General features: G+C 36.2%; 2 non-coding genes across 2 annotated transcripts; one reads left to right on the top strand and one right to left on the bottom strand.

Moving 5' to 3' along the window:
* Window positions 1-16,768: 16,768 nt before the first annotated feature.
* Window positions 16,769-16,876, bottom strand: LOC127743428 (small nucleolar RNA R71). Its single transcript, XR_008004820.1, has one exon. It is a non-coding gene; the product is annotated as a small nucleolar RNA R71 (small nucleolar RNA).
* An 8,257-nt stretch (window positions 16,877-25,133) lies between these two features.
* LOC127743372 (small nucleolar RNA R71) lies at window positions 25,134-25,241 on the top strand. Its single transcript, XR_008004764.1, has one exon. It is a non-coding gene; the product is annotated as a small nucleolar RNA R71 (small nucleolar RNA).
* The last annotated feature ends 1,514 nt before the right edge of the window (window positions 25,242-26,755 follow it).

The following is a 26,755-nucleotide window of genomic DNA, read 5'->3' on the forward strand; positions in this document are numbered from 1 at the left end:
AATTTATGTGTTCAAGGATTAAATTGAGCTACAAAAGATCAGAGAATTCATAATATTATCTGGATTCTAATTCCAGATGACAGTAACATTCTTCTTATTCAAAGGAGAGTGAGATGCCAAAACTATTCAGGATTGCAGTTGTAAACCCCACTATAAGAAGAGACATGAGCTTAATCGAATTCTCATTCTCATGCAAATTCACATCCTAAGCTTATATTAGTTTTGGTTGCTTGAGAAAAAGCAACAATTCAAGTTTAATGTTGTGATGCGTGAGCATCTTTCCTATCTTTTCCTAGTGATTTTGCATCTAATTTATGGAGTTTAATAAAGAATTAATTATCCTTTAGCCAATATGGATGCTATTTTGAGTCTTTTGCATTTCTATTTATTTTAGGTAGCATTCGGCTGGATTTGATGGAGTTTCTACAGCACAAGAACAAAAGGAGATGGCAGTGAGGAGCGATGCGTACGCGTGACTGATGCGTGACGTGATTTGGAGCTTTCCACAGCAACGCGTGCGCGTGATTGATGCGTACGCGTGATTTGAAGATTTGCTCATCGACGCGTGCATGTGATCGACGCGTCCGCATGACTTGCAAAAAAGACCATCGACGCGTACGCATGACTGACGCGTACGCGTCACATGCACCACGTGCAGAAAATGCAGAAAAACGCTGGGGGCGATTTCTGGGCTGTTTTGACCTAGTTTTCAGCCCAGAAAACACAGATTAGAAGCTGCATAGTGGATGAAACAAGTGGTCCTCACCCATCAACTGAAGACTTGCTGATTGTTCTGATTTAAATTCAAATCTTATTTTTAGGAAAAGATATTATTTTTAATTTTAGATAATTAGATTTTAAATTTATTAGGATTAGTTATAAAAAGGGATTCCATTAGTTAACTTGAGAGGCCATCAGATTGGAACTCTGTACATTTGATTAGAATCCTATTTTTCTCTAAACCATGAGCAACTAATCCTCCATTGTTAAGGTTAGGAGCTCTGTCTATTTGTATGGATTGATTTTATTGCTTTTTCTATTTTAATTCATGTGTGAATTTATAATTTAAGAATTGTTTTTTCTCTTTATCTTATGAATTTGGGTGGAACGGAAGTATGACCCTCTTTCTATTTGAGTTCTTGTAAAACTTGGAAAAACTCTTTACTTGAACAACAGCTTGAAAACATATTCTCCTAAATTTTAATTATTTGGATTTAACAGGATACGTGACATATAATCCTCTTATTTTTGGGTAATTAGAATTTTTGTGGCATATAAATTGGAATTTTAACTTCACCCTCTAATTGGAATTAATTGACCAAGGCATTGGCAGTCGATGAATTTTAGAGGAGACTAGAAAGGTCTAAGGAATTAGGGTCTAGTCACATATAGTTTGCCATAAATTAAATCCTACATGATTAAAATAGTTAGTAAGAAAAGTTAATCCAGAAAAATGGATAACTCTGAAGCCTTAACTGTTTCTCCAATATTTTATTCTCAACCTATTTACCTGCGTGTCTGCCTTCTGATATTTTCAATTTAAACCTTTTGAATATCTCAAAACCACTTTCTGCTTGCCTAACTGAGTAATTCATTTAACCATTATTGCTTAGTCCATCAATTCTCATGGGATTGACCCTCACTCACCTGAGGTATTACTTGGTACGACCCGGTGCACTTGCCGGTTAGTTTGTGGTTATAAATTACTGCACCGGTTGTGCCTACTTATCTATGGTGGTCTAGCTTTAAGTCTTGGTACCATGTTTTTTGACATTGGCTCAAGCAGTGAATCAATTCAGGTACACAAATCTAACAAAATATTGTCTAATTTTTTCAATGACATGATTTATTAGTGTAAATGTTTTCTTCTGGAAGATTTTTAACAATTCAGCTACACAAATCTAACAAAAAATTGTCTAACAAGCAGTGTATTCTTGACCAAAAGCATGCAGAAGTTGTTCTTCCTTGTGGAGCGATGCTTTCAATTATGTGAACTTGTATTACTTGTTGGTGAAATGGGTGAAGGGAAGACTACTGTATGCCAGTTACTAAGTGCCTATTTGCAATTGAAGTTACATATTTTGAACTATCATAAGCATACAGAAACATCTGACTTCATTAGGGTACATATTTTCCCCCTTCAATTTATTTAGTTTTTAGGACACTTGAGATCAAATACTATTATTAGCTGTGGTGCTAACTAGAATTATGTCTTCCAGGGGTTCCGTCCTCTAAGAGAGAGATCTAGACTGATTTCTAACTATAAAGAGAACCATATCCTAGAAAGGTTGGAGGAAGATTTTTCGTCGACATCATGATGCCTACTATGTTGAGCCGGGTCTTAGGGGGCAACAGGTAATGCCAAGAGTTCACTATCCTTTTTCTAATAACCTTTACTTGGTGAAATCAGCATAACTGCATGTTAGGTATGCGAGCCAATTGAAAAACTTCATGGATGATGAGAGTTCCTGCAAACTGATAACATTGGAAATAATGTTAATGTTTTTATTTAGTGCTAATCAGGAAAAATATTATATTGCATTATCAAATACTTGTTGATTTGTGCCAACTGATTACCTAATACATAAAGAGATTGTAACACTTTTGCAGCTCTAAACTTGAAGGGAGACCATTAAGCTGTAGGCTTTCAGACAAAGTACGTTGCTCAAAATTTACTTTTGTACTTTTGCTACTCAGAAGTCTTTTATCCGGTAATTTATATAGTCATATCTATTAGGTTTTTTGCGATCTGGAATCTAAAGTGTCATTTGATTATCATGCAGGCAAATGACCGATTACGGCAATGGTTTGAACATGATGATGCGCTTGAGCGTGCTATTAGTGGAGAGTACGTCTCTAGCTGAATATGCTGAGTGTCATCCTTACCATACTTAGTAAATAATTTTTAGATCTCATAACTCTGTTCATTCTTGTTTTGAATAGGTGGATTTTTTTACCATGCGGAGATGAAATAGGTCTTAAAACTTCTGTTTGCCTTTTAGCTTGCAGTTGGGTTAATTTTAGAGAAGACATCATCTCTTATAGGAGTTCTCTTAATTGTTTTTTAATCTTGCCCTGATGCACTTGTACAGGTGAATTGAACATTTTTTTTCAATTTTTCTCCGAACTTTCTCGTTGTCGCTTTCAATTGGTCATGGCTGTGATTATGTGTCATTCCTGTTCAGTGGGCTGTTAAAACAGTCTTTAGATTTTTCACAATTTTCTTTATATAGATTGGAGGAAAAAATTTCCAATTCAGAGTCAGAAAACCAAGTTCTTCGCCAGCAAGCATTGGCTGTATCACCAACTGCAAAAGCTTTGACTACAAGATTAATACCTGAGGCATTACTTCTACTTCAATAACTGACACATAATTTGATAATACTTTTAACTTTATTGTTCCAATTCATATGAGTAAGTTAGTTTTATAAAGTAATTAGATTAATTTGATGAATGAAGTTGTATGAGAGTGGAATGATGTAAATGATATTCATTATATGATGTAAATGATATTCATTACTTCTGCTTCAACTTTTTTTAATTATATGACATAAATGAATTATATTGACTTGCTTGTTTTTAGCTTTTTTCGCTTGATAATATGATGAATTTGTTTAAATTTATATTTATTTTGTATGAAAACAAGTTTATTTTGCAATGAAAAAATCTAAAAAAAATTCTATTTTACCTTACTGACAGATTTACAGACAGATTTTCTGTCTGTATTTAGAGTGTGGGATGATTTTCCAAGGTTCCAATTACAGACGAAAAATTTGTTGCCAATTACCGACAAAAAATTCGTTAAAAAATCTGTCTGTAATTACCAACAAAAAATTCATCTGTAATTACCGACAGAAAATTCATCAAAAAGTTCGACGTTTTAGGAAAATGAAGGGGAGAATTTTCCGAGGAAAAATCCATCAATAACTGGTAAAAATCCGTCGGTAATTTTTCGACGGAAAAAATCCGTCGGTAAATAATTTCCAACGAGGCTTTTACAGTTTTATAGAGGGACAAAATTCGTCAGTAATTTTTTCGGTAACCAAAAATCCATCTGTAATCAAGACCAAATCTGTCTGCAAATCTGTCTATATTAAGTAATTTTCTAGTTGTGTGTGTTATGAACACGTGGTAATCCTTCAGTGGTATCAAAGCTTTGTCTTTTTGTGTTTAAATATTTATTTCTATATTTCTAAAAGTTTGTGAATTAATAGGATTAATTCAAATTTTTTTAAGCATGTGATGCAATTATTTCGTGTACATATAAAGATCAAATTTGATTTGATAATTTTCTAAGGCTAAATGTTAGTCTATAAAAAAAATTATAATATATATATAAGTGTACATATAAAGATCAAATTTGATTTGATAATTTTCTAAGGCTAAATGTTAGTCTATAAAAAAAATCAAATTTTAATTTGATTGATGTGTTTTGAACACAATAATTTTAGAAATTAATTTTTCTAATGTTCTTGATTATAAAAAGCGGCCTGACAACCAGAAGTTTTATTTTCAAGAAAATAATCAGTATATACATTTGATGTATTAGGGATTCAATTTTATATTTTTACCTAAACAATTACTGATAAAAATTCTTTAACAATAGAGATAAATCTTAAAAGTTGGGAAATTGCCTAAAAAATAAATTTATCTCTTGTTTACAAGGAGTAACCTGACAACCAAGAGATTTGTACTCAAAGATAGAACTTATTTATGTATATGATGATGTATAGAGAGAATTAATTTTATACTTTAACCTAGACAACCTAGAGGTATAAAATATAATTTAGTTAAATAATTATCTTACAACTAGATAATTATTTGGAATTATAATTGGATGGAATACAATTTAATCATGTTTATTAGAATAGGTATGAGTAACAACTTGACAACTAAAGTACTCGTTCATGATTCTAAATAATTTTAACAGAAATATATAGATTTCTTGATTTACTTTCATATTTAAAATTTTTAAATATGTCCATCTTTTGTGAGACATACATGAAAGTAATATATTAAAAACAATTTGAGAATTGTATTTTCAAAGGTTTATCATTGAGATGATAATCATACTAAAATAATATCCTCCGGTAAAATTGGTTATAGGACGGCTAAAATTTGTGAAGTATTTGGAATATTATTTTATTGCAATATGCGTTATTTTGACAACTATGAGTTTTAATTTCAAAGACATCTACCCACTATTTATTATTGAAAATATTGAGAAGATGTTTGGTACCCAAAGCAAGATAGTACGACTATCAAAGATTTTATTTAAATTAGTGATAGTATTGGACAATATATTTTGAATTAAATAATTTTAGAAGTTAGAATGCCATTACGCAAATGGCTTTAGCGAGAATTATTCTTTCAAACATTTTTGGAGATTTATTTATTACAAATAATTTATAATTGGCCTTAATATGATTAAGATTTGTGATCTTTTTGGAAAAGTTTAATATGAGTATTGAGAATGTGAATCAAAATTGCTTTTAAAGGTTGGTTTGACCAATAATAAAAATACTGAGTATTTTTATTATAAGAGATTAAAGTGAAATCTCTAATATCTAATTGATATTCTGTTAAATAGAGAATCAGATTCTCTCAATCCACAAATACTAGTACTCTATGTACTCCATCATGTTTAAAGAAACATGGAATTTGATTTAGCCGAGGATAACTGTTTGTTAAATATTTGGACTATGATTTAAGAAATATTGCTAAATTAATAAATTTCTCACCAAATTAGTTTTTTACTTATATGAGATATGGAAAAGGCATAAGTCGAAACTCAAGAGCATTAGAGTTTGGAGATGTCTTATATGTGTTAAGAGATTGCACAACAATAGGATTGATATTAGGTCCAATAAATGAGATTTATTGGTTACCCTAAAGAAATAATGAGTATTACTTCTATCACCCTTCTTAAGACAAAGTATTTGTGATAAGAGGTTAAACTCTTTTTTAGAAAAGGAATTCCTGTAAAACCTAGTCAAATTGTAGTTAATTAAACAATAAAATAAATATGAGCAAACATGGTTAGAAAAATTAGGAATCATAATTTAATAAGTTAAATATGATTTTTGGACTCATTGGATTTTTCTGAGTCGAAAAACATAATTTTCTGCATAAAAATGCGCATTGGAAATTTGACCGGCAGTACCGGCTGAAATCTGTCCAATACTGCAGTTGAGAAAATTGATTATAAGTGAATAAGGTTAAAAAATTAGAATTTATAATTAGGGAAGATAGAAATATTTAAAATATGATTTAAAAACTCTAATCTTAAAGGTTGTGGTCCAAAGTTGAGCCAACGGGTTAAATCGAGTGAATTGGGCCTATATTGGGCCCAAGCCCAACATATATATTCATCATTAATGAGCTTTCAGCTCATTTTCTTCAAAGAGAAAGAGAAAGAGATCGGTTATAGAAGAGAGTGAGAAAGGGTTTGGTGGCACTATTCATCACCAACTTCAAACAAGAAACACAAAATATTTTTTGTTTTTATGATTTTATAAATTTTTTGGTTTTTTTCGAAAATTATTTTGGGAGGAACGAAAAAAAAAGAAGAAAATTTTTTTTTGAAATATTTTTGAAAACTTTTTAAAAAGAAAATAAAGGTTGAAACAAGGAAAAAATTACTTAATCTGAGCAACAAGATGAATCGTCAGTTGTCCAAACTCGAAAAATCCCCGGCAACGGCGCTGAAAACTTGGTGCACGAAATGGTGATCTCAATGGCGCCAAAAACTTGGTATGCATAATTGTAATATCACTCTTTTTCACAACTTCGCACAACTAACCAGCAAGTGCACTGGGTCGTCCAAGTAATAAACCTTACGTGAGTAAGGATCGATCCCACGGAGATTGTCGGCTTGAAGCAATCTATGGTTATCTTATAAATCTCAATCAGGCAGATTAAAATGGTTATGAAGTTTTAATAATTAAAATATAAATAAAACATAAAATAAAGATAGAGATACTTATGTAATTCATTGGTGGGAATTTCAGATAAGCGTATAGAGATGCGTTGTTCCTTCTAAATCTCTGCTTTCCTACTGCCTTCATCCAATCCTTCATACTCCTTTCCATGGCAAGCTGTATGTTGGGTGTCACCATTGTCAATGGCTACTTTCCGTCCTCTCATTGAAAATGGTCCTCTACGGTTTCTGTACAGCTAGTCAACTGTCGGATTGCTCGTCTCGGATGAAAAATACCATGCACAGATATCGTATGGCTAATCAGCTGTTGGTTCTCGATCGTGTAGGAATAGGATTTACTATCCTTTTGCGTCTGTCACCACGCCCTACAGTCGCAAGTTTGAAGCTCGTCACAGTCATCCCATCACAGATCCTACTCAGAATACCACAGACAAGGTTTAGACTTTTTGGATCTCAAGAATGCTGCCAATAAATTCTAGCCTATACCACGAAAGTTCCAATCTCAGATTCAGATGCCCCATTATCAGAGGGGAGTCGATGTGAATCGTTGATTAGAAACCCAAGAGATATGCATTCAAGCTTGTCTTCATGTAGAACGGAAGTGGTTGTCAATCACGCGTTCATAAGTGAGAATGGTGATGAGCATCACATAATCATCACATTCATCATGTTCTTGTGTGCGAATGAATATCTTAGAATAAGAATAAGCATGAATTGAATAGAAAATAGTAGTACTTTGCATTAATACTCGAGGAACAGCAGAGCTCCACACCTTAATCTATGGTGTGTAGAAACTCCACCATTGAAAATACATAAGTGATAATGGTTCAGGCATGGTCGAATGGCCAGCCTCCACAAAAGTCTAAGATAGCATAAAACTTATCAAAGATCTCAGCATCCAAGATGTCTAATACAATAAAACTTATCAAAGATCTCATAGAAATCCACTTCCGAGCCCACTTGGTGTGTGCTTGGGCTGAGCATTGAAGCTTTCATGTGTAGAGGTCTTCCTTGGAGTTAAACCCCAGTTTGTAACTTGTTTATAGCGTTTAACTCTGCTTTGCAACTTGTTTTTGGCGTTTAACGCCAGAATAGGGCAGAAAGCTGGCGTTAAACACCAGTTTGTGTCGTCTAAACTCAGGAAAAGTATGATTTATTATATATTGCTGGAAAGCCCTGGATGTCTACTTTCCAACGCAATTGATAGCGCACCATGTGGACTCCTATAGCTCCAAAAAATCTATTTCGAGTGAAGGGAGGTCAGAATCCAACAGTATCAGCAGTCCTTTGTCAGCCTCTGAATCAGACTTTTGCTCAGGTCCCTCAATTTCAGCCAGAAAAATACCTGAAATCATAGAAAAACACACAAACTCATAGTAAAATCCATAAATGTGAATTTTGCTTAAAAACTAATAAAAATATACTAAAAAGTAACTAAATCATACTAAAAACTATGTAAAAACAATGCCAAAAAGTATATAAATTATCCGCTCATCACAACACCAAACTTAAATTGTTGCTTGTCCCCAAGCAACTGAAAACAAATTAGGATAAAAAGAAGAGAATATACAATGAATCTCACAATATCAATGAAACTTAGTTCCAATTAGATGAGCGGGGCTAGTAGCTTTTTGCTTCTGAACAGTTTTGGCATCTCACTTTATCCTTTGAAATTCAAAATGATTGGCATCTATAGGAACTCAAAAATTTAGATAGTGTTATTGATTCTCCTAGTTCAGTATGTTGATTCTTGAACACAGCTACTTTATGAGTCTTGGTCGTGGCCCTAAGCACTTTGTTTTCCAATATTTCCACTAGATACATAAATGCCACAGACACATAACTGGGTGAACCTTTTCAGATTGTGACTCAGCTTTGCTAAAGTCCCCAGTTAGAGGTGTCCATAGTTCTTAAGCACACTCTTTTTGCTTTGGATCACGACTTTAACCACTTGATGAGCGAATAATTTATACGCTTTTTGGCATTGTTTTTAGATAGTTTTTAGTTGGATCTAGTTACTTTTAGGGATATTTTTATTAGTTTTTATTTAAAATTCATATTTCTAGACTTTACTATGAGTTTGTGTGTTTTTCTGTGATTTCAGGTATTTTCTGGCAAAAATTGAGGGACCTGAGCAAAACTCTAATAAAAGGCTGTCAAAGGACTGCTGATGTTATTGGATTCTGACCTTCCTACACTCGAAGTGAATTTTCTGGAGCTACAAAATTCAAAATGGCGCGCTCTCAATGGCGTTGGAAAGTAGACATCCAGAGATTTCCAGCAATATATAATACTCTATACTTTTTTCGAGATTAGATGACTTAAACTGGCGTTCAACGCCAGTTCCATGCTGCATTCTGGAGTCAAACACCAGAAACACGTCACGAACCAGAGTTGAACACCAAAAACACGTTACAACGTGGCGTTCAACTCCAAGAGAAGCCTCTGCACGTGTAAAGCTCAAGCTCAGCCCAAGCACACACCAAGTGGGCCCCGAAAGTGGATTTTTGCTTCAATTACTTACTTCTGTAAACCCTAGTAGCTAGTCTAGTATAAATAGGACATTTTACTATTGTATTAAACATCTTTGGATTATTTTTGGATTACCTTATGATCCTTTGATCACGTTTTGGGGGCTGGCCTCTCGGCCATGCCTGAACCTTCATCACTTATGTATTTTCAACGGTGGAGTTTCTACACACCATAGATTAAGGGTGTGGAGCTCTGCTGTACCTCGAGTTTTAATGTAATTACTACTATTTTCTATTCAATTCATTTTATTCCTGTTCTAAGATATTTGTTGCACTTCACCATGACGAATGTGATGATCTGTGACACTCATCATCATTCTCACCTATGAACGCGTGACTGACAACCACTTCCGTTCTACCTTAGACCGAATGCATATCTCTTAGATTCCTTAATCAGAATCTTCGTGATATAAGCTAGAATTGATGGAGGCATTCATGAGAATCCGGAAAGTCTAAACCTTGTCTGTGATATTCCGAGTAGGATTCAGAGATTGAATGACTGTGACGAGCTTCAAACTCGCGATTGTTGGGCGTGATGACAAACGCAAAAGAATCAATGGATTCTATTCCGACATGATCGAGAATCGACGGATGATAAGCCGTGCTGTGACAGAGCATTTGGAACATTTTCACTGAGAGGATGGGATGTAGCCATTGATAACGTGCCCTACATGCAGCTTGCCATGGAATGGAGTAAGAAGGATTGGATGAAGGCAGTAGGAAAGCAGAGATTCAGAAGGAGCACAACATCTTCATATACCTATCTAAAATTTTCACCAGTGATCTATATAAGTATCTTTATCTTTATTTTATGTTTGATTTATTATTATTTTCAAAAACCAATATAACCATTTGAATCAGCCTAACTGAGATCTACAAGATGACCATATTTTGCAAGCTTTCTTATTCACTGCTTTTTCTTGCTTCAAGAATCAATTTCATAAACAACAAGATCAAAAAATGCACTATTCAAGCATTCATTCAAAAACAAAAAGTATTGCCACCACATTAAAATAATTAAACTAATTTCAAGATAAAATTTGAAATGCAAGTACTTCTTGTTCTTTTGTAATTAGGCACATTTTTCATTTAAGAGAGGTGAAGGATTCATGGAATTATTCATAGCTTTAAGGCATAGACACTAGACACTAATGATCATGTAATGAAGACACAAACATAGATAAACATGAAGCTCAAAAACCAAAAACAGAAAATAAATAGACAAGGAGATTAAGGAATGAGTCCACCTTAGTGTGGGTGGCGTCTTCCTCTTGAAGAAACCAATGGAACGCCTAAGCTCCTCTATGTCTCTTCCTTGCCTTTGTTGCTCATCCCTCATAGCTATTTGATCTTCTCTAATCTCATGGAGAATGATGGAGTGCTCTTAGTGCTCCACCCTTAGTTGGTCCATGTTGTAACTCAAGCCTGCCAATGAGGTGTTGAGTTGTTCTCAATAGTTGTATGAAGGAAATTGCATCCCTTGAGGCATCTCAGGGATTTCTTAATGAGGATCATCCTCATGCTCTTGTTGAGGTCCATGAATGAGCTGTCTTGTTTGCTCCATCCTTTTCTTAGTAATGGGCTTGTCCTCTTCAATGAGGATGTCTCCTTCTATGTCAATCCCAGCCAAATTGCATAGGTGACAAATGAGATGAGAAAAGGCTAACCTTGCCAAGGTGGATGACTTGTCAGCCACCTTGTAGAGTTCTAGAGGTATGATCTCATGAACTTTCACTTCCTCCCCAATCATGATACTATGGATCATGATGGCCCGATCCACCGTTACTTCAGATTGGTTGCTATTAGGAATGATGGAGCGTTGGATGAACTCCAACCATCCTCTAGCCACAGGCTTAAGGTCCGGTCTTCTTAATTGAACCGGATTGCCTCTTGAGTCTCCTTTCCATTGAGCTCCTTCCACACATATGTCCATGAGGACTTGGTCCAATCTTTGATCAAAGTTGACCCTTCTAGTGTAGGGGCATGCATTTTCTTCCATCATTCTCAAGTGGAACGCCAACCTTACATTTTTCGGACTGAAATCTAAGTATTTCTCCCGAACCATTGTAAGCCAATTCTTTGGATTTAGGTTCATACTTTGATCATGGTTCCTGTGATCCATGCATTAGCATAGAACTCTTGAACCATTAAGATTCTGACTTGTTGAATGGGGTTGGTGAGAACTTCTCAACCTCTTCTTCGGATTTCATGTCGGATCTCCAGATACTCATTCCTTTTAAGCATGAAAGGGACCTCAGGGATCACCTTCTTCTTGTCCACAACTTTATAGAAGTGGTCTTGATGGACCTTTGAGATGAATCTCTCCATCTCCCATGACTCAGAGGTGGAAGCTTTTGTCTTCCCTTTCCTCTTTCTAGAGGTTTCTCCGGCCTTAGGTGCCATAAATGGTTATGGAAAAACAAAAAGCAATGTTTTTACCACACCAAACTTAAAAGGTTTACTCGTCCTCGAGCAAAAGAAGAAAGAAAGAAGGGGAAGAAGAAGAGAATGGAGGAGATAGAGGGTGATAGGAGGTTCGGCCAAGAGGGGGGAAAAGTGTTTGTGTTGTGTGAATATGAATGAGTAGTGAGGGGTTTATATAGGGGTGAGGGGAGGGTTGGGTTTCGGTCATTACGGTTGGGTTTCGAAGGGAAAAGTGTTAGAATTTTTAAAGTGAGGTGGGTGGGGTTTTTGGAGAAGAGGTATGAAGGTGATTGGTGAAGAGAATATAGGGAAGATGATATGATTTGATTGGTGAGTAAGAGAGATAGAGAGAGAGAGGTAGGATAGGTGGGGATCCTGTGGGGTCCATAGATCCTGAGGGGTCAAGAATTTCATCCCTGCTCCTTTTAGGCGTGCAAAACGTCCTTACTGTGCAATCCTGGCATTTAACGCCAGATTGCTGCTTGTTTCTGGCATTAAATGCCAGCTTTTATTCCTTTTCTGGCGTTAAACGCCAGGCTGCAACCTGTTTCTGGCGTTTAACGTCAGATTGTAGCCTGTTTCTGGAGTTTAACGCCAGTCTGGTGCTTGTTTCTGGCATTTAATGCCCAGAATGGTGCCAGACTGGGCGTTAAACACCCATTCTGCTACCCTAAATGCCAGTAAGTTGCTCCTCTAGGGTGTGCTATTTTTAATGCAATTTTTTATTTTTTCTTTGATTTTTGTAGTTGTTTTTGTGACTCCACATGATCATCAACCTAAAAAAAATGAAATAACATAGATAAATCAAATTGGGTTGCCTCCCAATAAGCGTTTCTTTAATGTCAATAGCTTGACAGTGAGCTCTCATGGAGCTTCTGATGAGCGGATAATTTATACTCTTTTTGGTATTATTTTTAGGTAATTTTTAGTAGGATCTAGCTACTTTTAGGGATGTTTTCATTGGCTTTTATGCTAAATTCACATTTCTCGACTTTACTATGATTTTGTGTGTTTTTCTATAATTTTAGGTATTTTCTGGCTGAAATTGAGGGACCTAAGCAAAACTCTGATAAAAGGCTGACAAAGGACTGCTGATGCTGTTGGATTCTGACCTCCCTGCATTCGAAATAGATTTTCTGGAGCTACAGAACTCCAAATGGCGCGCTCTTAATGGCGTTGGAAATTAGACATCTAGAGCTTTCCATTAATATATAATAGTTTATACTTTATTCGAGATTAGATGACGCAAACTGGCGTTCAACGCCAGTTTCATGCTGCATTATTGAGTCAAACGCCAGAAATACGTCACAAACCAGAGTTAAACGCCAAAAACACGTTACAACTTGGTGTTTAACTCCAAAAGAAGCCTCTGCACGTGTAAAGCTCAAGCTCAGTCCAAGCACACACCAAGTGGGCCCCAGAAGTGGATTTATGCATCAATTACTTATTTCTGTAAACCCTAGTAGCTAGTATAGTATAAATAGGACATTTTACTATTGTATTAGTAGCTGGATTGTATTTTGATCCTTTGATCACGTTTTGGAGGCTGGCCTCTCGGCCAAGCCTGGACCTTCATCACTTATGTTTTTTCAACGGTGGAGTTTCTACACACCATAGGTTAAGGGTGTGGAGCTCTGCTGTACCTCGAGTTTTAATGCAATTACTACTATTTTCTATTCAATTCAGCTTATTTTTGTTCTAAGATATTCGTTGCACTTCAACATGATGAATATGATAATCCGTGACACTCATCATCATTCTTACCTATGAACGCATGACTGACAACCACTTCCGTTCTACCTGAGAAAGAGCGAGTATCTCTTGGATTTCTTAATCAGAATCTTTGTGGTATAAGCTAGAACCCTTTGGCGGCCACTCTTGAGGATCCGGAAAATCTAAACCTTGTCTGTGGTATTCTGAGTAGGATCCAAGGATTGAATGGCTGTGACGAGCATCAAACTTGCGATTGTTGGGCGTGATGACAAACGCAAAAGAATCAACGGATTCTATTCCAACATGATCGAGAACCAACAGATGATTAGTCGTGCTATAACCAGAGCATTTGGACCATTTTCACTGAGAGGATGGGATGTAGCCATTGACAACGGTGATGCCCTACATACAGCTTGCCATGGAAAGGAGTAAGAAGTATTGAAGGAAGGTAGTAGGAAAGCAGAGATCCAACAGGGACAAAGCATCTTCCTACACTTATCTAAAATTCTCACCAATGATTTACATAAGTATTTCTATCTTTATTTTCTGTTTATTTATTATTATTATTATTATTCAAAAATCCCATAACCATTTATTATCCGCCTAACTGAGATTTACAAGATGACCATAGCTTGCTTCATACCAACAATCTCCGTGGGATCGACCCTTGCTCACGTAAGGTTTATTACTTGGACGACCCAGTGCACTTGCTAGTTAGTTGTGCGGAGTTGTGAAGAAAGTGCTGAGTTAGTAGATGCACATACCATGTTGAATGCCATTGTTAGAGATCACAATTTTGTGCACCAAGTTTTTGGCGCCGTTGCCGGGGATTGTTCGAGTTTGGACAACTGACGGTTCATCTTGTTGCTCAGATTAGGTAATTTTCTTTTTGTTTTATTTTCAAAAATCTTTTTCCAAAAATCTTTCAAAAAAATTTTTTCCCTTTGTTTTCGAAAATTATTCTAAATTTTTAAGAATGAATTCTAGAGTTTCATGGTAACACGTTGAAGCCTGGCTGGCTGTAAAGCCATATCCAAATTCTTTTGGATTGAGGCTTCCACTTGTCAACATAAAAGGCATGTATATGGAGTTGGATGAAGTATAACTGTTGCATGCCTGATTTATATCCTAAAGCTGGCTGGCTATTAAGCCATGTCCAACTCCTAGATCGGAGCTTTAGGCTAACATTGAAAGATTCCTAGAATTCCTATTAAAAAATTTTGAATTTCTTATTTTCTTTTTCCTATAAAATTTTGAAAAAAATCCAAAAAAAATTAGAAAATCATAAAATCAAAAAAATTTTGTGTTTCTTGTTTGAGTCTTGAGTCAATTTTTAAGTTTAGTGTCAATTGCATGTTTTAAAAATTTTTTCTATTTTTTCGAAAATTAATGCATGTGTTCTTCATGATCTTCAAGTTGTTCTTGGTAAGTCTTCTTGTTTGATCTTTATGTTTTCTTGTTTTGTGTCTTTTGTTGTTTTTCATATGCATTTTTGCATTCATAGTGTCTAGGCATTAAAAATTTCTAAGTTTGGTGTCTTGCATATTTTCTTTTCTTGAAAATTTTTCAAAAATAAATCTTTATGTTCATCTTGATCTTCAAAGTGTTCTTGGTGTTCATCTTGACATTCATAGTGTTCTTGCATGCATCATTGGTTTTGATCCAAAAATTTTCATGTTTTGGGTCATTTTTATGTTTTTCTCTCTCATCATTAAAAATTCAAAAATCAAAAAATATCTTTTCCTTATTTTTCTCAAAATTTCGAAAATTTGAGTTGACTTAGTCAAAATTTTTTAAAAACTTAGCTATTTCTTATAAGTCAAGTCAAATTTTCAATTTTAAAAATCTTATCTTTTTAAAACTTTTTCAAAAATCAAATCTTTTTCATTTTTCTTACTATTTTTCAAAAATTTTTAATTTGAATTTTAAAATCTTTTTCTTATCTTTAATTCATGATTTTCAAATGCTTTACTAACAATTAATGTGATTGATTCAAAAATTTGAAGTTTGTTACTTTCTTGTTAAGAAAGGTTCAATCTTTAAATTCTAGAATCATATCTTTTAGTTTCTTGTTAGTCAAGTAATAAATTTTAATTTTAAAAATCAAATCTTTTTCAAAATATCTTTTCAATCATATCTTTTTAAAATATATCTTTTTCAAAAATCAATTTCAAAATCTTTTCTAACTTCTTATCTTTTCAAATTGATTTTCAAATCTTTTTCAACTAACTAATTGACTTTTTATTTATTTCTTATCTTTTTCAAAACAACCTAACTACTTTTCTCTTTCCAATTTTCGAAAATCACTTCCCTCTTTTTCAAAAATTTTCTTAATTAACTAATTGTTTCAAATTTTAATTTTAATTGTTTTTCTTCTCTTAATTTTTCAAAAATCACTAACCCTTTTTCAAAATTTATTTTCGAACTTCTCCCTCTCTCATCTTCTTCTATTTATTTATTTATTCACTAACACTTCTCTTCATCTCAAGAATTCGAACCTATCTTCCCCCTTGTGTTTGGATTCTTACCTTTTTCTTCTTCTATTACTTTTTTCTTCTACTAACATAAAGGAATCTCTATACTGTGACATAGAAGATTCCTCTTCTTTTTTTGTTCTTTTCTCTTTCATATGAGCAGGAACAAGGAAAAAGGCATTCTTGTTGAAGCTGATCCTGAACTTGAAAGGACTCTGAAGAGGAAACTGAGAAAAGCTAAACTACAACAATCCAGAGACAACCTTACAGAAATTTTCGAAAAAGAAGAGGAGATGGCAGCTGAAAATAATAATGCAAGGAGGATTCTTGGTGATTATACTACACCTACTTCCAAGTTTGATGGAAGAAGCATCTCAATCCATACCATTGGAGCAAACAATTTTGAGCTAAAACCTCAACTAGTGGCTCTAATGCAACATAACTGCAAGTTCTATGGACTTCCATCAGAAGATCCCTACCAGTTTTTAACTGAGTTCTTGCAGATCTGTGAGACTGTTAAGACTAATGGAGTAGATGCTGAAGTCTACAGGTTCATGCTTTTCCCTTTTGCTATAAGAGACAGAGCTAGAACATGGTTGGACTCACAGCCTAAAGATAGCCTGGACTCATGGGACAAGCTGGTTGCGGCCTTCTTGGCTAAGTTCTTTCCTCCTCAAAAGTTGAGCAAGCTTAGAGTGGATGTTCAAACCTTCAAACAAAAAGATGGTGAATCCCTCTATGAAGCTTGGGAAAGATACAAGCAGATGACCAAAAGGTGTCCTTCTGACATGCTTTTAGAGTGGACCATTTTGGATATATTCTACTATGGTCTATCTGAGTTTTCTAAGATGTCACTGGACCATTCTATAGGCGGATCCATTAACCTAAAGAAAACGCCTGCAGAAGCTCAAGAGCTTATTGACATGGTTGCAAATAACCAGTTCGTGTACACTTCTGAGAGGAATTCCATGAATAATGGGACGCCTCAGAGGAAGGGAATTCTTGAAATTAATACTCTGAATGCCATATTGGCTCAGAATAAAATGTTGACTCAGCAAGTCAACATGATTTCTCAAAGTCTGAATGGATGGCAAAATGCATCCAACAGTACTAAAGAGGCATCTTTTAAAGAAGAAGCTTATGATCCTGAGAACTCTGCAATGGCAGAGGTAAATTACATGGGTGAACCTTATGGAAACACCTATAATTCATCATAGAGAAATCATCCAAATTTCTCATGGAAGGATCAACAAAAGCCTCAACAAGGCTTTAATAATGGTGGAAGAAATAGGCTCAGCAATAGCAAGCCTTTTCCATCATCTTCTCAGCAACAGACAGAGAACTCTGAGCAGAGCACCTCTAACTTAGCAAACATAGTCTCTGATCTGTCTAAGGCCACTTTAAGTTTCATGAGTGAAACAAGGTCCTCTATCAAAAATTTAAAGGCACAAGTGGGCCAGCTGAGTAAGAAAGTCACTGAAACTCCTCCTAGTACTCTCCCAAGAAATACTGAAGAGAATCCAAAAAAAGAGTGCAAGGCTATTGACATAATCAACATGGCTGAACCTAGAGAGGAAGGAGAAGACGTGAATCCCAATGAGGAAGACCTCATGGGACGTCTCTCAAGCAAGAAAAAGTTTCCTATAGAGGACCCAAAGGAATCTGAAGGTCATATAGAGACCATAAAGATCCCATTAAACCTCCTTCTGCCATTCATGAGCTCTGAAAACTATTCTTCCTCTGAAGAGGATGAAGATGTAACTGGAGAGCAAGTTGCTCAATATCTAGGAGCTATCATGAAGCTGAATGCCAAGTTGTTTGGTAATGAGACTTGGGAAGTGAACCTCCCTTGCTCATTAGTGAACTAAATACATGGGTTCAGCAAACTTTACCTCAAAAGAAATAAGATCCTGGTAAATTCTTAACACCCTGTACCATAGGCACCATGACCTTTGAGAAGGCTCTGTGTGACCTAGGGTCAGGCATAAATCTTATGCCACTCTCTATAATGGAGAAGCTAGGGATTATTGAGGTACAGCCTGCCACATTCTCATTACAAATGACAGACAAGTCAGTAAGACAAGCTTATGGATTGGTAGAGGACGTGTAGTAAAGGTTGAAGGCCTTTACATTCCTACTGATTTCATAATCTTAGACACTAGGAAGGAGAAGGATGAATGCATCATCCTTGGAAGACCCTTCCTAGCCACAGCAGGAGCTGTGATAGATGTTAACAGAGGAGAATTAGTCCTTCAATTGAATGGGGACTACCTTGTGTTTAAGACCCAAGGGAGTTCGTCTATATACATGGAGAGGAAGCATGAAAAGCTTCTCTCAAGATAGAGTCAAACAAATCCCCCATAATCAAACTCTAAGTTTGGTGTTGGGAGGCCACAGCCAAACTCTAAGTTTGGTATTGAACCCCCACATCCAAACTCTAAGTTTGGTGTTGGGAGTCTACAACATTGATCTGATCACCTGTGAGGCTCCATGAGAGCCCACTGTCAAGCTATTGACATTAAAGAAGTACTTATTGGGAGGCAACCCAATTTTTTATTTATCTAATTTTATTTTTTATTATTCTTTTATGTTTTATTAGGTTCATGATCATGTGGAGTCACAAAACAATTACTAAAATTAAAAATAGAATCAAAAATAGCAGAAGAAACAGCACACCCTGAAGGAAAGGCTTACTGGCGTTTAAACGCCAGTAAGGAGCATCTGGCTGGCGTTCAATGCCAGAACAGAGCATGGATCTGGCACTGAATGCCAGAAACATGCAGCAATCTGGCATTTAAATGCCAGGATTGCACACTGAGGAAAGCTGGTGTTCAACGCCAGAAACATGCTGCAGATGGGCGTTGAACGCCTAGAACAAGCATAAAGCTGGCGTTTAACGCCAGAAACAAGCATCAATCTGGCGTTAAATGCTAGGATTGCATAGAGATGGCATTTTACACGCCTAATTGGTGTAGGGATGATAAATCCTTGACACCTCAGGATCTGTGGACCCCACAGGATCACCCAGGATCTGTGGACTCCATAGAATCCCCACCTACCTCAACTCACCCTCTCTCCTCCTCACATAATCCAATAAACACTCTTCCCCAAAACCCTTCAACAATCACCTCAATCTCTCTTCCCCATCACCTCTTCACCACTCACATCCATCCATTCTTTCCTATAAACCCCACCTACTTTCAAATTCAAATTCCCTTTCCCACCCAAACCCACCCAATATGGCCGAACCTTAACCCCTCTCCCTCCACTATATAAACCCCTCCATTCTTCTTCATTTTCACACAACACAACCCTCTCTTCTCCCCCTTGGCCGAAACACAACCCTCTCTCCTTCTCCTCCATATCTTCTTCTTCTTCATCTATTCTTTCTTTTTTTGCTTGAGGGCGAGCAATATTCTAAGTTTGGTGTGGTAAAAGCATAGCTTTTTTTATTTTTCCATAACCATTGATGGCACCTAAGGCTGGAGAAACCTCTAGAAAAGAGAAAAGGAAGACAAAAGCTTCCACCTCTGAGTCATGGGAGATGGAGAGATTCATCTCAAAAGCCCATCAAGACCACTTCTACGAAGTTGTGGCCAAGAAGAAGGTGATCCCTGAGGTCCCTTTCAAACTCAAGAAAAATGAGTATCCGGAGATCTGACATGAGATCCAAAGAAGAGGTTGGGAAGTTCTGACCAACCCCATTCAACAAGTCGGAATCTTAATGGTTCAAGAGTTCTATGCCAATGCATGGATCACTAGAAACCATGATCAAAGTATGAACCCGAACCCAAAGAATTATCTTACAAATGGTTCGGGGGAAATACTTAGATTTCAATCCGGAAAATGTAAGGTTGGCGTTCAACTTGCCCATGATGCAAGGAGATGTATGCCTCTACACTAGAAGGGTCAACTTTGATCAAAGGTTGGACCAAGTCCTTATGGACATATGTGTGGAAGGAGCTCAATGGAAAAGAAACTCCAAAGGCAAGCCGGTTCAATTAAGAAGACTGGACCTCAAGCCTGTAGCTAGAGGATGGTTGGAGTTCATCCAACGCTCCATCATCCCCACTAGCAACCGATCCGAAGTTACTATGGATCGAGCCATCAAGATCCATAGCATCATGATTGGAGAAGAAGTAGAAGTTCATGAAGTCATCTCTCTAGAACTCTACAAAGTAGCCGAAACGTCCTCCACCATGGCAAGGCTAGCTTTTCCTCATCTTATTTGCCATCTATGCTACTCAGCTGGAGTTATCATAGAAGGAGATATCCTTATTGAAGAGGACAAGCCCATCACCAAGAAAAGGATGGAGAAAACAAGAGAGGCCATTCATGGATCTCAAGAGATGCATGAGGAAGCTCATCATCAAGGAATCCCTGAGATGTCTCAAGGGATGCACTTTCCTCCCAACAACTATAGGGAACAACTCAACACTTCTCTAGAAGACTTGAGTTATAACATGGACCAACTAAGGGTGAAACACCAAGAGCACTCCATCATTCTCCATGAGATTAGAGAAGATCAAAGAGCAATGAGGGAGGAGCAACAAAGGCAAGGAAGAGACATAGAAGAGCTCAAGGACATCATTGGTCCTTCAAGAAGAAGGCACCAGCATCACTAAGGTGGACTCATTCCTTGTTCTTATTTCTCTATTTTTCGGTTTCTAAGCTTCATGTTTATCCATGTTTGTGTCTTTACTACATGATCATTAGTGTTTAGTAACTATGTCTTAAGGCTATGAATAATTCCATGAATCCTTCACCTCTCTTAAATGAAAAATGTTTCTAATACAAAAGAACAAGAAGTACATGAGTTTCGAATTTATCCTTGAAATTAGTTTAATTATAATGATGTGGTGAGAATACTTTCTATTTTCTGAATGAATGCTTAAACAGTGCATATTTTTTATCTTGTTATTTATGAATGTTAAAATTGTTAGCTCTTGAAAGAATGATGAACAAGAGAAATTTTATTGATAATCTAAAAAATCATAAAATTGATTCTTGAAGCAAGAAAAAGCAGTGAAAAAGAAGAAGCTTGCGAAAAAAAGTGGCAAAAAATATAGAAAGAAAAGAAAAAGCAAGCAGAAAAAGCCAATAGCCCTTAAAACCAAAAGGCAAGGGTAAAAAGGATCCAAGGTTTTGAGCATCAATGGATAGGAGGGCCCAAGGAAGTAAATCCAGGCCTAAGCGGCTAAATCAAGCTGTCCCTAACCATGTGCTTGTGGCATGCAGGTCCAAGTGAAAAGCTTGAGACTGAGTGGTTAAAGTCGTGATCCAAAGAAAAAAGAGTGTGCTTAAAAGCTCTGGACACCTCTAACTAGGGACTTTAGCAAAGTTGAGTCACAATCTGAAAAGGTTCACCCAGTCATGTGTCTGTGGCATTTATGTATCTGGTGGTAATACTGGAAAACAAAGTGCTTAGGGCCACGGCCAAGACTCATAAAAGTAGCTGTGTTCAAGAATCAACATACTTAACTAAGAGAATCAATAACACTGTCTGAAACTCTGAGTTCCTATAGATGCCAATCATTCTAAACTTTAAAGGATAAAGTGAGATGCCAAAACTGTTCAGAAGCAAAAAGCTACAAGTCCTGCTCATCTAATTAGAACTAATACTCATTGATATTTTGGGATTTATAGTACGTTCTCTTCTTTCTATCCTATTTGATTTTCAGTTGCTTGGGGACAAGCAACAATTTAAGTTTGGTGTTGTGATGAGCGGAAAATTTATACGCTTTTTGGCATTGTTTTTAGGTAATTTTTAGTAGGATCTAGCTACTTTTAGGGATGTTTTCATTGGTTTTTATGATAAATTCACATTTTTGGACTTTACTATGAGTTTGTGTGTTTTTCTGTGATTTCAGATATTTTCTAGCTGAAATTGAGGGACCTGAGCAAAACTCTGATAAAAGGCTGACAAAAGACTGCTGATGCTGTTGGATTCTGACCTCCCTGCACTCAAAATGGATTTTCTGGAGCTACAGAATTCCAAATGGCGCGCTCTCAATGGTGTTGGAAAGTCGACATCCAGACCTTTTCAGCAATATATAACAGTCCATACTTTATTCGAGATTAGATAACGCAAACTTGCGTTCAACGCCAGTTCCATGCTGCATTCTGGAGTCAAACGCCAGAAATACGTCACAAACCAGACTTAAACGCCAAAAACACGTTACAACTTGGCGTTTAACTCCAAAAGAAGCCTATGCACGTGTAAAGCTCAAGCTCAGCCCAAGCACACACCAAGTGGGCTCCGGAAGTGGATTTATGCATCAATTACTTATTTCTGTAAACCCTAGTAGCTAGTCTAGTATAAATAGGACAATTTACTATTGTATTATTATCGCTGGATTGTATTTTGATCCTTTGATCACATTTTGGAGGCTGGCCTCTCGGCCATGCCTGGACCTTCATCACTTATGTATTTTCAATGGTGGAGTTTCTACACACCATAGATTAAGGGTATGGAGCTCTGTTGTACCTCGAGTTTTAATGCAATTACTACTATTTTCTATTCAATTTAGCTTATTCTTTTTCTAAGATATTCGTTGCACTTCAACATGATGAATATGATGATCCGTGACACTCATCATCATTCTTACCTATGAATGCATGACTGACAACCACTTCCGTTCTACCTTAGAAAGAGCGAGTATCTCTTGGATTTCTTAATCAGAATCTTTGTGGTATAAGCTAGAACCCTTTGGCGGCCACTCTTGAGGATCCGAAAAGTCTAAACCTTGTTTGTGGTATTCCGAGTAGGATCCAAGGATTAAATGTCTGTGACGAGCTTCAAACTCACGATTGTTGGGTGTGATGACAAACGCAAAAGAATCAATGGATTCTATTCTGACATGATCGAAAACCGACAGATGATTAGCTGTGCTGTGACCAGAGCATTTAGACCATTTTCACTGAAAGGATGGGATGTAGCCATTGACAACGGTGATGCCCTACATACAGCTTGCCATGGAAAGGAGTAAGAAGGATTGAAAGAAGGTAGTAGGAAAGCAGAGATCCAACATGGACAAAGCATCTTCCTACACTTATCTGAAATTCTCACCAATGATTTACATAAGTATTTCTATCTTTATTTTATGTTTATTTATTATTATTATTCGAAAATCCCATAACCATTTATTATCCGCCTAACTGAGATTTACAAGATGACCATAGCTTGCTTCATACCAACAATCTCCGTGGGATCGACCCTTACTCACGTAAGGTTTATTACTTGGACGACCCAGTGCACTTGCTGGTTAGTTGTGCGAAGTTGTGAAGAAAGTGCTGAGTTAGTGGATGTGCATACCAAGTTGAATGCCATTGTTAGAGATCACAATTTTGTGCACCCGCTTCACAGATGTTTAGAGCATTGTTGGGACCTCCGAACACCAAACTTAGAGTTTGAATGTGGGGGTTCAACACCAAACTTAGAGTTTGGTTGTGGCCTCCCAACACCAAACTTAGAGTTTGATTGTGGGGCTTTGTTTGACTCTGCATTAAGAGAAACTTTCCTTGCTTCCTCTCCATGGTTACAGAGGGAGATCCTTGAGTTTTAAACACAAGGTAGTCCTCGTGCAATTAAAGGATCAACTCTCCTCTGTCCACTTCAATCACAGCTTTTGCTGTGGCTAGGAAGGGTCTTCCAAGGATGATGGATTCATCCTCATCCTTCCCAATGTCTAGAATTATGAAATTAGTAGGGGTGTAAAGGCCTTCGACCTTTACTAGTACATCCTCTACCTGTCCATAAGCCTTTTTCATGGATTTGTCTGCCATCTCTAATGAGAATTTGGCAGCCTGTACCTCAAAGATTCCCAGTTTTTCCATTACAGAGAGTGGCATTAAGTTTATGCCTGACCCCAGGTCACACAGATCCTTCTCAAAGGTCATGGTGCCTATGGTACAGAGAATTAAGAATTTATCAGGATCCTGTTTCTTTTGAGGTAATGTCTGCCTAACCAAGTTATTCAGTTCATTGGTGAGCAAGGGGGGTTCATCCACCCAAGTCTCATTACCAAATAACTTGGCATTCAGCTTCATGATTGCTCCAAGGTACTTAGCAACTTGCTCTTCAGTAATATCTTCATCCTCTTTAGAGGAGGAATACTCATTAGAGCTCATGAATGGCAGAAGTAGGTTCAATGGAATCTCTATGGTCTCTAGATGAGTCTCAGATAACGTTGGTTCCTCAAATGGGAACTCCTTTTCATCCAGAGGATATCCCATGAGGTCTTTCTCACTGGGATTCACGTCCTCTTTCTCCTCTCTAGGTTTGGCCACACCAAGTAAGGTTATGGCCTTGCACTCTCTTTTTGGATTCTCTTCTGTATTGCTTGGGAGAGTACTAGGAGGAGTTTCAGTGACTCTTTTACTCAGCTGGCCCACTTGTGCCTCCAAATTTCTAATGGAGGACCTTATTTCATTCATGAAACTTAAAGTGGCCTTAGATAGATCAGAGACTATGTTTGCTAAGCTATAGGGGCTCTGCTCAGAATTTTTTGTCTGTTACTGAGAGGATGATGGAAAAGGCTTGCTATTGCTAAACCTGTTTCTTCCACCATTATTAAAGCCTTGTTGGGGATTTTGTTGATCCTTCCATGAGAAATTTGGATGATTTCTCCATGAGGGATTATAGGTGTTTCCATAGGCTTCACCCATGTAATTCACCTCTGCCATTGCAGGGTTCTCAGGATCATAAGCTTCTTCCTCAGAAGATGCCTCTTTAGTACTATTGGATGCATTTTTCAATCCATTCAAACTCTGAGAAATCAAATTGACTTGTTGAGTCAACATTTTATTCTGAGCCAATATGGCATTCAGAACATCAATTTCAAGAACTCTCTTCCTCTGAGGCGTCACATTACTCACAAGATTCCTTTCAGAAGTGTACTTGAACTGGTTATTTGCAACCATGTCAATGAGTTCCTGAGCTTCTGCAGGCGTTTTCTTCAGGTGAATAGATCCACCTACAGAATGGTCCAATGACATCTTAGACATTTCAGACAGACCGTCATAGAATATATCCAGGATAGTCCATTCTGAAAGCATGTCAGAAGGACACTTTTTGGTCAGTTGCTTGTATCTCTCCCAAGCTTCATAGAGGGATTCACCTTCTTTCTGTCTGAAGGTTTGAACATCCACTCTAAGCTTGCTAAGCTTTTGAGGAGGAAAGAACTTGGCTAAGAAAGCTGTGACCAGCTTATTCCAAGAGTTCAGGCTATCTCTAGGTTGAGAGTCCAACCATGTTCTAGCTCTATCTCTTATAGCAAAAGGGAAAAGTATAAACTTATAGACCTCAGGATCAACTCTATTGGTCTTAATAGTATCACAGATCTGCAAGAATTCAGTTAAGAACTGAAAAGGATCTTCTGATGGAAGTCCATGAAACTTGCAATTCTGTTGCATCAGAGAAACTAATTGAGGCTTTAGCTCAAAATTGTTTGCTCCAATGGCAGGGATTGAGATGCTTCTTCCATGGAGGTTGGAATTTGGTGCAGTAAAGTCACCAAGCATCTTCCTTGCATTGTTGTTGGGTTCGGCCATGTCCTCTTTTTCGAGATTCTCTGTAAGATTTTCTCTAGATTATTGTGCTTTAGCTTCTTCTTCAGAGTCCTTTCATGTTCAAGATCTGCTTCAACAAGAATGTCCTTGTCCTTGCTCCTGCTCATATGAAAAAGAAGAGGACAGAAAAGGAAGAGGAATTCTCTATGTCACAGTATAGAGATTCCTTTATGTGAGTAAAAGAGAAGAAGAATAGAAGAGGAAAAAAATTTGAACACAAAGAGAGAAGAGAGGAGGGTTTGAATTATGAGTAGAAGAGAAGTGTTAGTAAATAAATAAATAAATAGAAGGAGATGAGAGAGAGGAGTTTCCAAAAATTAATTTTAAGAAAAGGAAATTATTTTTGTTTTTATTTTATTTTTAAGTTAGAATTCGAAAACTAAGAGAAGAAATAAAATAAAAATTAAAATTTGAAACAATTAGTTAATTAAAAGAATTTTGAAAAAGATGGAGGTGATTTTTGAAAATTAGAGAGAGAAAAGTAGTTAGGTGGTTTTGAAAAAGATAAGAAATATTAAAACAAACAAAAAGTCAATTAGTTAGTTGAAAAAGATTTGAAAATCAATTTTGAAAAGATAAGAAGTTAGAAAAGATTTTGAAATTGATTTTAAAAAAGATATGATGTGAAAAAGATATGTTTGAAAAGATATGATTGAAAAGATATGATTGAAATTTATTTTGAAAAAGATTTGAAAAAAAATAAAAAGATTTGATTTTTGAAATTAAAATTGATTACTTGACTAACAAGAAACTAAAAGATATGATTCTAGAATTTAAAGATTGAACATTTCTTAACAAGAAAGTAACAAACGTGAAATTTTTGAATCAATCACATTAGTTGTTAGTAAAGTTTTTGAAATTTTGAAATGAAATTAAGAAAAAGATTTTGAAAGACAATTTTTAAAATTTTCGAAAATAATAACAAAAAATGAAAAAGAATTGATTTTTGAAAAAGTTTTGAAAAGATAAGATTTTTAAAATTGAAATCTTGACTTGAATAACAAGAAACAACTTATTTTAAAAATTTTTGACTAAGTCAACCCAAAGATTCGAAAATTATTAATAAAATAAGGAAAAAATATTTTTTATTTTTTTGAAATTAA

The sequence above is a fragment of the Arachis duranensis genome, chromosome 10 (assembly GCF_000817695.3).
Source record: "Arachis duranensis cultivar V14167 chromosome 10, aradu.V14167.gnm2.J7QH, whole genome shotgun sequence".
NCBI classification, from domain to species: domain Eukaryota; kingdom Viridiplantae; phylum Streptophyta; class Magnoliopsida; order Fabales; family Fabaceae; genus Arachis; species Arachis duranensis.